This window comes from Haemaphysalis longicornis, unplaced genomic scaffold (genome assembly GCF_048455015.1).
Source record: "Haemaphysalis longicornis isolate Haplotype H1 unplaced genomic scaffold, Haemaphysalis longicornis Haplotype H1 scaffold_1, whole genome shotgun sequence".
Taxonomy (NCBI): domain Eukaryota; kingdom Metazoa; phylum Arthropoda; class Arachnida; order Ixodida; family Ixodidae; genus Haemaphysalis; species Haemaphysalis longicornis.
The window spans coordinates 371,214,438-371,223,588 of NW_027526203.1; positions in this window are offsets into that span (position 1 = coordinate 371,214,438).

Below are 9,151 nucleotides of genomic sequence, written 5' to 3' on the forward strand. Positions count from 1 at the left end.
TTTTGCCAGCTTCTGGCAACTCTGAATAATTTCAAGCTGTATCCCGCACAGGTTTGCGGCCCGAGAGGAGAGAGAGAACAACTTTCTTTAGAGCATCGGTCAGAAGATCGTCTGTAACTCGTCCTTTCTAGCTTACTTGCGAGGTTCAGTGCTCAGAGCTCCTCGATAAGTATTCAAAATGCGTAGGCTTCCCTAAAGTACGTTTGAGATGCTCTTATGAAGACTCAACAGTCTAATGCTACGCACTAAGTAGCGGGCCCCTACACGCCGATCGTACGGCAGGAAATAAAGCGGCTGTCTCCTATTTCTTTCATTGTTGTTGGCTTGTATCAGATGAATGTTTTTTTTTTTCCAGTGCCCAACGCTTCAGTTTTTCTTCACCGCCGCAAACGTCTTATTAGCAAGTTTGGGGAGGTTTTGAAGGCTCACAAAGTTTGTGTGAATATTTTCTTCGGTCTGTACGCATACATACCGTTCTTCACAAATTGGCTTTCGTTACGGCTGCGTACAAGAAGGTGCACATCCGCAGCGTGCGTTGTTTATGCACATGCAATACAATGAGGAAGTATGTTCTACGCCACTGCGACACGGCGCAGACAACGTCCAGAGCACACGAAGGCGGCTTTTGTGCCCGAATTTGCATCCTAACCATCGTTATTATAACGACCTGACTCTCAACCCGAACAGTTATGACATGATTACGGTGTTGAAGGCTTCATATACGCGCTCACAAACGCATTAAATAGTGCATGTGCCGGTTTCCAGTATAACAAGAATCGAAACCGATGTATATATCCCAGCAGCTCATCATTGTTTTCCAACCCTTCCAGGCATAAAGAACAAATCCTGGCCTACTCTGGATGGCGTGCTATAATTGAAGAAAATTACTCTTACTCTCTTGTCCTGGACTGAGGACCGCGCTCACTAACGAGATCAATTTTACTGTCAAAAAAAGTTTTCTCCTCCTCCTCCTCCTCTTGAGTGCAGTTTTACCATACGCATATCTTAATATTGGAAAGATATAGCTGCGGGAAATGTACTGAAATATCTCTCCAGGTCTGAACAAACATAGTGTTACTGTATTTTTACCGTAGACGTGACTAGTTTTGCTCAATAAGCCTCCATAATGATTATAGAGCCTGGTATAAAGCCAGCATGCGCCTATACACACAGTAGGTTATTTAAAACTCAATCTACCGTTTTTGCGGCCCATAATTCATCTCGGCATACTTTTATGCATTGACAACATAAAGTTATGTGATACAATAATTTCGAGCTTTCGGTAAGGTTGCGAAAACTGTTTTACTTTAATACGATTAAATGCCTTCTGCCAAAGCCGAGAGCCCCGAAGGGATAGAATTTGTTTTGGTCTTGCATTTTAGCTGTTGTCGGTTATTAGCAGCTAGCTGTTTCCTTTGTTCCAAAGATTGCTGAATACAGAAGCTGGCGCCTAGCTCCGATTCTTCGCGCTCCGCACAGGACCGGTTTCGCAAGGAATGGGGCGACGCCGGCAACGTTTCTTCCGCAGCGCTATCCAAAACTTACTTCAAATCACGCCTTAAACTAGTGTATGCGATCTTAAGCCTATTATGATGAAAAAAAGTTACGCACATGCAAAATCTGCTACGAACAAGAATCAGACGTCAACCGAGCGCAAAGAAACAGCAGGAAGAGCGAGCCCGAGTGAAGCAGACGACAAATGCGAGAATCCCTAAGCCGACGTCACGGAGGCGCGCTTCGCAGCGCCGCCCGTGGTCGCGCTCCCCGCCAATAGCGTTTCATCGGTTTCACGCACAGTTTCTCACTAGTTTCACACCACAGTTTCACGTACACGTAGTACTTCTTTCAAACATTGGAGAGAGAGAGAAAAAAAACACGTTTTGTTCTTGGCCAGGCTTAGTACTATAGTGAACTAGAATACTTGGTTCACTATATTTAGTACGGACGGTTGAGCCGCGGAAGCGCAGCTCTATCGACCAGGGCGCACTGGGACTGGGCGTCCGAGCGCATGAGGGCAGACAGCTTGGAGTCGGGGGGGGGGGGGGGGGGATGGATCGAGTGTGGAGGGAATGGGTTTGGATCTGTCTCCAGAGGGATGATTCCATGGAGGAAATAAGATGATTCAAGGGGGATAACGAGGGGTGAGGGGGTGGAAGGGTGGTGCGTGAAGGCCTGTGATGGAGGGTGATGGGGTGATTTCACGGAAGGTAAAGGGGTATTCACACGACGGAGCGTTTCAGCGGAGAAATCCGAGGGAGGTCGTGACGTCACCGCAGGCGGAGTTCTGCTCGGCCAGCTCCTTCGCTCACACGGAGGATGCGACTTTCGGAGGGACATCACTGTTTGCAGTCGCCTATCTCTAAAGCAGAGCTGCCGTAGCACCGCCGATTCCGCGACGGCGGCAATTTCTATTAAGCTCATACGTACTGATCTTGTCAACCGACCAAAAATTGGTCGTCGACGCGATGCAGGTGCTGCCGCGCGCAGAGAACGGCGCGCGACGTGGTAGCAGCCGGCCGGCCCACCTACAGGCCCGCATACTGATGTTAGGCTTAACACTGCGGCGAATATTCGATCGGCGCTCTGGCAAGCGGCTCAGGTGACGATTTTTAAAGCAACTTTCCATCACATCATTACCCCATTTCTCGTATACGCAGCTTTGTTTGCGCCTTGGGGAGCAATAACAAGCTGTCGCTCGAGCTACCGGCGCCGGCCTGCGCCACTTCGCGGCCGCGGCCGCCGCTCGCCAAGCGCCCGTGCTGGTGGTGTACGCGGCTCCCTCAGTGGGCCTGTCATGTGCGCCACGCATTTTCGCGTCCGATGTATTAAGAAGCGATAAAAATAGAGTGCCTGCAACCGCTCTAGAACTTCAGCCGCGGCCAGCTGCCCGACGAGCAGACGAAATCCCGCCTCCTCCGCCGCCGAGCGTCGGAGGGTTTGTAGCTCGCGAGCAGAAGCTCCGATCTCCCATCGGAGGCGGTGCGCCGGAGAGAAACCGTGACGTAGGGGTCACGTGGCGCGCACTCCGAGGAGCGAAACGGCGGATTTCTCTCTAAGGGGCCCTGAAAGGCATTTTGAGCACACTAAATGAACTAGCGCAATCGTTAGATTGGGTCGTCAACGTCAGCTGTGCCAAGTATTACTCTTTTACGCGCAGCGGAAAGCTCACAGTTTTGTTGCAAAGTTTGTCGCTTTTTTCTCACCCTTTCCTTCGTGTTTTTGGACGCCGCCATCTTCACATGTCTACATCATCGATTCCCATATGTTCGTCATGAGCTAGACATCCTGCTATTGGGCGGCTTTTTCACGCACTTCCGGCAAAAAGATGAGTCGTCTGCTCAGCGTCGGCTCGCCGGCTGATCTGCCAGCGGAGGGGAGTGCTTGGACATTTTACGACAAACGAAACAAGTGTAAACAAACGCTTAACGTATTGAATGCAACACGGCCATAACACGACATGGATATTCTCTTACCTGAGTACCTTCCCTAAAGAAAGCGTTGAAGCCCCGTGGCACTTCTTTCGTGCAATCGCAGAGAACGCCCTGAGCCGAATGCCCGGGTTTGACGGATACATTTTATTCAACTTCAAAACAAACCAGAGATGCGTTTCGAACGAACACAACGTCACAACATGCGTTGCAAGTCTGAACCGCGATTGACAGACGATCGGTTGCTTCCTCCTGCCCGTCGTAAATTCGGCACTCACCTCGCGCCTTGTTTGCGGGGACGAACAGCAAGTCACTGAACTCTGGCACGCAAGCGAGAAGGCTTTTAGCCAGGCACACTACACATACCCCATGCGAGGTTGAGTCGTTCGTCGTTGGAGAAAGATAATCCAGACCATGGGAAGCACTATCCACCCGCAGAAGTACAACGTCGCATTTCATCGCGAAACGAACGCTACACATAGGAGGCGATGCACACACACACACAGCTTCGGTCGCTGCATTGGCTTAGCTGCAAGCTTCGTTCGGACAGTCAGCGATGATTCGACGATACAGAGCTGCGTGAGGGCGACGTGCTAACCACTTCACGTATTTAAAAACACAGGGGCAAAGAACTTGGTTCATCAGAAGCAAAATATCTTTCCTCCATTATTGTGCCTGAAATATACTGGCTAGTGTTGCTAGTCTGCCGAGGGCGGGCCGGCGGGCCCCAGGCGGGCGCCGGCATAGAGTTTCTCAATATTACCTAGAGCGGAAAGTGTCGCTGCGATCGCACGCCGACATGGGAATTGTGGGTAGTGTGCGAATCGGATTGGCAGCCAGTGGCTAGTACAAAGGACTATGGATTAGGCTTCTCGGCTCTGAAGTGCTTGTTAGTTCTGTTTTCGGTGTGCGTTTCCGTTTTCGGGATGCCAATTTCTGGCATTCAATGGCTATCACAGATATGTCTATATAACAGCGTGATTAGCACTTAACGCATGTGCTCGCGTTAGCGGCGAGTTTCTTAAGATGAAGGGGTGACCACATGCAGTGACGGCGACAAGCGACGCCGAAAACGTAACTCAAAAGGTACAACAGCAGAGAGTACTGGGTGACAGCGACAAGCGAAAAAAAATTAATACACTGCCGCCAATGTCCTCTGTCGTCGTCGCTCGTCGCCACAGTTCACTGTATCGCCGCTGCCGCTCGCTTGTGGGCTGCTTCTGGCCAGCAAAAAGCGAGCGAACGTCCCAGCGGCCTGTTCATACCACTTGCCGCCGCCGCGCACACTACAGCCACTAAATAAGCTATGTTAGCCCACACTATCCGTTTTCTGCACACATTCAGTTACGATTTTCGCATCGCTCGTCGCCGCCGCTGCGTTTACTTACCCCTTGAAGCATTCACTGCCTTGGCCAAGCGCAATGAGACAACACATAGCTACTCGACAAGCCAGGATTTATTTGCCATTTAACGCATTCATGCAATTTCATCGCGCGTGCTTGAAGACTTACTTGCGGTAATAGGCATCGCCTCTAAGTTATTTAAATCTGCTTGGACAAAGCAAATAAATACGACGCGATTCCATCATTCCTGTATCTCTACGTTGCATCTGTTCTGCCCACGACCGCCTGCTGAAACACGTAGCATACGATAATAATACTGTATTGAGAGGAAGCAAGAGCACAGTTTCAGACAATCTAAACATTTTTTTCAGCAAAATATTAGAAAAAAATCAAAGAAAAGCTCACCCAGTTTGGAGTATGTAATAATTTAAAAATAAATCCGGGACGGCCCGCTGTATCTGGTGGCGTGAGACAAAGGCAGCACTTCTGCTTTTTTTTTTCTTTGTAACACCCAAATTTGTTTGGAAACATAAGCCCTCTAACACGGTGTCTTATACAAAATAAAATTTGTTAACAGCGGCACTTTTGGCAGCAATTTTTTAAACAAAAACTCAATTTGCGTAGCCACAAAGTCGTTGCCGGCCAAGCCACGCCGAACTTCCGGCCGAACTACACACTATGGCGGCACTCATGGAGGCGTAGAGCGCCTCCGCCGAATCACGTTGACGCTAGCGCCAGATTCCACTCTAGGTGAGTTAATGAGAAACTCTATGGGCGCCGGGAGCGATGTACGCGGCCGGCTGCCGCTTGGGGCGCTGCCGTGTGGGAGTGTGCGCGTTCGCCCCGCCCGAGCAGATCGCGCGGTTGCCTCCGCGCTGCGTAGCAGACGGCAGGGGCAGAACTTTCCAATCCCGCTTGCGACGAAAGCGAGCGAAAGCGACGGGAATTCTGTCGCGCGAAGAAAATTTCTCCCGACAGTTCGACAAACACGATCGTCGCGCGACAAAGCGACGAAATTCCCATCGCTTTCGCTCGCTTTCGTCGCAAGTGCGAACGGGCCTTTATGCGCAATCTCCGTCCCACATAAAATAAGCTCTTGCTTGTCGCCTGAGCATACGGTTGATATGTGACTACGTTAAACTGTGCTTGCGAGTGTATTTAAACGATGTCACTAGGTTTGAAACGTAAGCGCTCGGCCGGAGTGCCTGAACATTTTACGACAATCAGAATACGGATGCGCTCGAGTGCGGCGTTGGTTTGCTCTGCGCCTTCCCGTTCATCGCCACTGATAAAGCAATCCGATCCGGCGCGTTTTGTGCACGGGTTCTGGGTCGGTTTAAAATGTCTTTTTTTCACATGCCGCCGGTAGTAGGAATTACAACCGCCGCAAAATAAGACCCGGCACCAGCGGGCCCACATCTGAGACCGCGCTTTTTGGATAAACAGTGCGCGGTGCACCAAAGGGAACGAGCGCACGATTCTCCCTGCACGGCTGCGAGTTCGCCGCCGATACCAACTGCAGCTACGTTCACCGCGAAAGGGCAAGGCCAGGCCGCACACATGCGGCCAGGTCTTTCGTTCGCTTTTCCAGCCTTTAGAGGAGTGTCTGTCCATGGTGTCAACAAAGATGAAAAAGCCGAAAGAGCTGGCCCGTAGCAGACGGCAGTCTGTGGGAGCGCAATAGCGGAAGTACGTCACCGCTGAGGAGCGAAGCATCATGGGAGGGGAGGCCAACAGAGAAGAAACAGTTGAAAGGAGGAGGAAATACGGCGCAACGATAATGCGCGGTTTTCGATTTACGATTTCTCAGCTAATACTCATCGCTTTAACAAAATTCTTGCAGGAGGAGATTGCTAATACATTGCTTTATTTGGTTACATGTACATCCATGCATCGGCGGAAGGCATTTCAGGACCCCTTTAAGCAGTGGGTATACGCCTCGAGATTCGCGATCGCTGCGCCGCCTGCCGCCGCTTCTCCGCGGCGTTTGCGGGATTAGCGCTGCGTGGCTGATAGGTGGTCATGCAGTGTTTTGGTTCTCTTTCGCTTCTCTTTGCCTTTCCGCGCACTAAACAACTTGTTAAGGTGACGTCTGTAAGCTAACTGCACGTTTAGGGCGCTTAAAAAAAAAAACAGCGGCGTCTTGGTAGAGCGCTCGAACGCCAACAAGAGCTACCCGGGGAGGCGGTTCTTCGCGCTTCTTGGCCGCTCTTGCGGGCGTCGGCGACGGCAGCGGCATATCACCGCTGTCACCTTCGAACACGTCAGCACAAGTGAATTCTATTTATTGTCACCTCGTTTAGACCTGATATTTTCACCGTAAGAGGTTGGTTCGTTTTGCAGCGCAGACAACAAATGCGGATTTGCTTCGAATATGTACGTCGTAGAAAAATATGTTTCGGGGATGTGATAACCCAACAGCGTACAAAAACTTGTACCTTTTATGGGAATATAAGCCACGCGAAAATGTTAAGTACACTCAAAGGCTGTGCATTGTCAGATATGTGCCCACTCATGCCTTATGGTAAGAACCAAGGTATATGTTAATGACCACGGGAAAATGAATGGTCTGCAAGTCAGGAGCAATAAATAGAATAGTCGTACGGGAATAAAAAAAAAAAACCGAGTGCAGCTTCTGAAATGCTGAAGACGTTTGTTTGAGCAAGGTAGTATTCACCAGACCAACTAGATGCGACATGCACTGATATTTCGCTAGACAAGGGGGGGGGGGGGGGGGGGGTGAGGAGGAGGACGCTCAACTGTCGTTGTTTACAAATGCGGAGCGTAAGCAACAAATGAACGTTTTATTAATCACACACACAAGCTGCGTGTTCACTTTTCGTTTGTTTTTCGCCTTCAACGAACGGCTGATCATTCGGCGGACGCATTTTTTTAAGAATACAGGGTAAGCAGTTCACAAGAAATACGAGGTGTCGTTGAAAGAGTTGATTGATTGATTGATTGCAGGGTTTAACGCGCCGACGCAACGGAGACGATGAGGCACGCAGTAGTGGAGGGCTCCGGATTAATTTTGACCACCTGGAGATTCTTAACGTGCGCCGAAATCTCGTACACACGGGCTCGTTGGAAGAGTGTCGTATCTGATAAGGGTCTCTGATTTCGGTTTATGCTAGATTCTGCAGTCTCCCAGTGTCATACGACGATGTTTCGAAGAAGAGTTTGGTCGCGGACGCGGATTACTCTATAAGCCCATCTTCGCGCTTCTCGTGGAGGATAAATGTAACAGATGAATCTTAGCGAGCGCTCACCTCGGGACAAGACGACCCAGCATTAAATTTGCCGTCGTGTGCTGACTCCGGAGTGTAATTTTGCATTATCCATCGTACTTCTTTGGTACAATGTTTGCGAAATTTACGCCACATTGGCTTGTTCAGGGTACTGACCAATATCTGATATGTGATATTGGCAGGCGTAACTTGCGTGCTCTCAGGTATGAGTGCTCCGCTGGATTTTGTAGTGCACAAAGTCGATTTACATCATAGTGCATGGAGGAAAGAAAAGCTTAGGAGAGGCCCTGACGTCACACCCAGCGCAGCCGGAAACGCCATTTCTGTAAGTCGAATGGCGGACCATTGGCCCTCCATGCCATTGGCGGACTCTTCTTGCCTCTCTCTCTCGGTGCACCTTCTCCGCCTCCTCCGTCCCGTATCGCCTCTCTTGTCGTCTGCATCTGCCAGCGCCGAGCCGGCGGAAATCAGCTGATAGGCAGGTAGAAGGCCGTTTTGCAGCGCGTGACCGTGAACCTAAACGCGCGGTTACACTGTTACACGTCTTCAGTGTGGCCGCAGCAGGTTTGCGAAGCGGCTCGCTCTAACAATGCCGCAATGCTCGGTGCCAGGCTGCAAGTCGCGATCGGTACCCAAGGAATTGGGCGTCACTTTCCACCGGTTAGTGCATCATTCCGCTGACAAGTATTGCTGTACATTGGTGTGCATTCATCCTTTGTTCGCAATCGCCGCCGTTTATAGGTTCCCAAGCGATGGAGAACGCCGCGAACAGTGGGCGAACGCTGTGCGGCTACCGGACTGGAAAGTGCCCAAGTTTGCGTTGCAGTTTCACTGGCAATCCCAGAGATGACTAGTCAATTAAACGGCCGTCCTATATATATATAGGTAAGCAGTACTTCATGCAGATTTCACGCTAAAAAATTGTGGAATGTTTTTACCGTTGTTCGCGTGCCTTCGATAGAATTTTTTGCGGAGGAGGAGGAGGAGGAGGCAAAACGTTTTATTGAGTAAAAAAAATGAGAGGGTGGGTGGCGTCAATAAACTTTTTTTCGCCAAGTTTCAACTTGTCTCAGTGTCAATAAATTCAAGGTGATATCAGTTGAAAACGTTCATACACTAACCTCGCAGTATG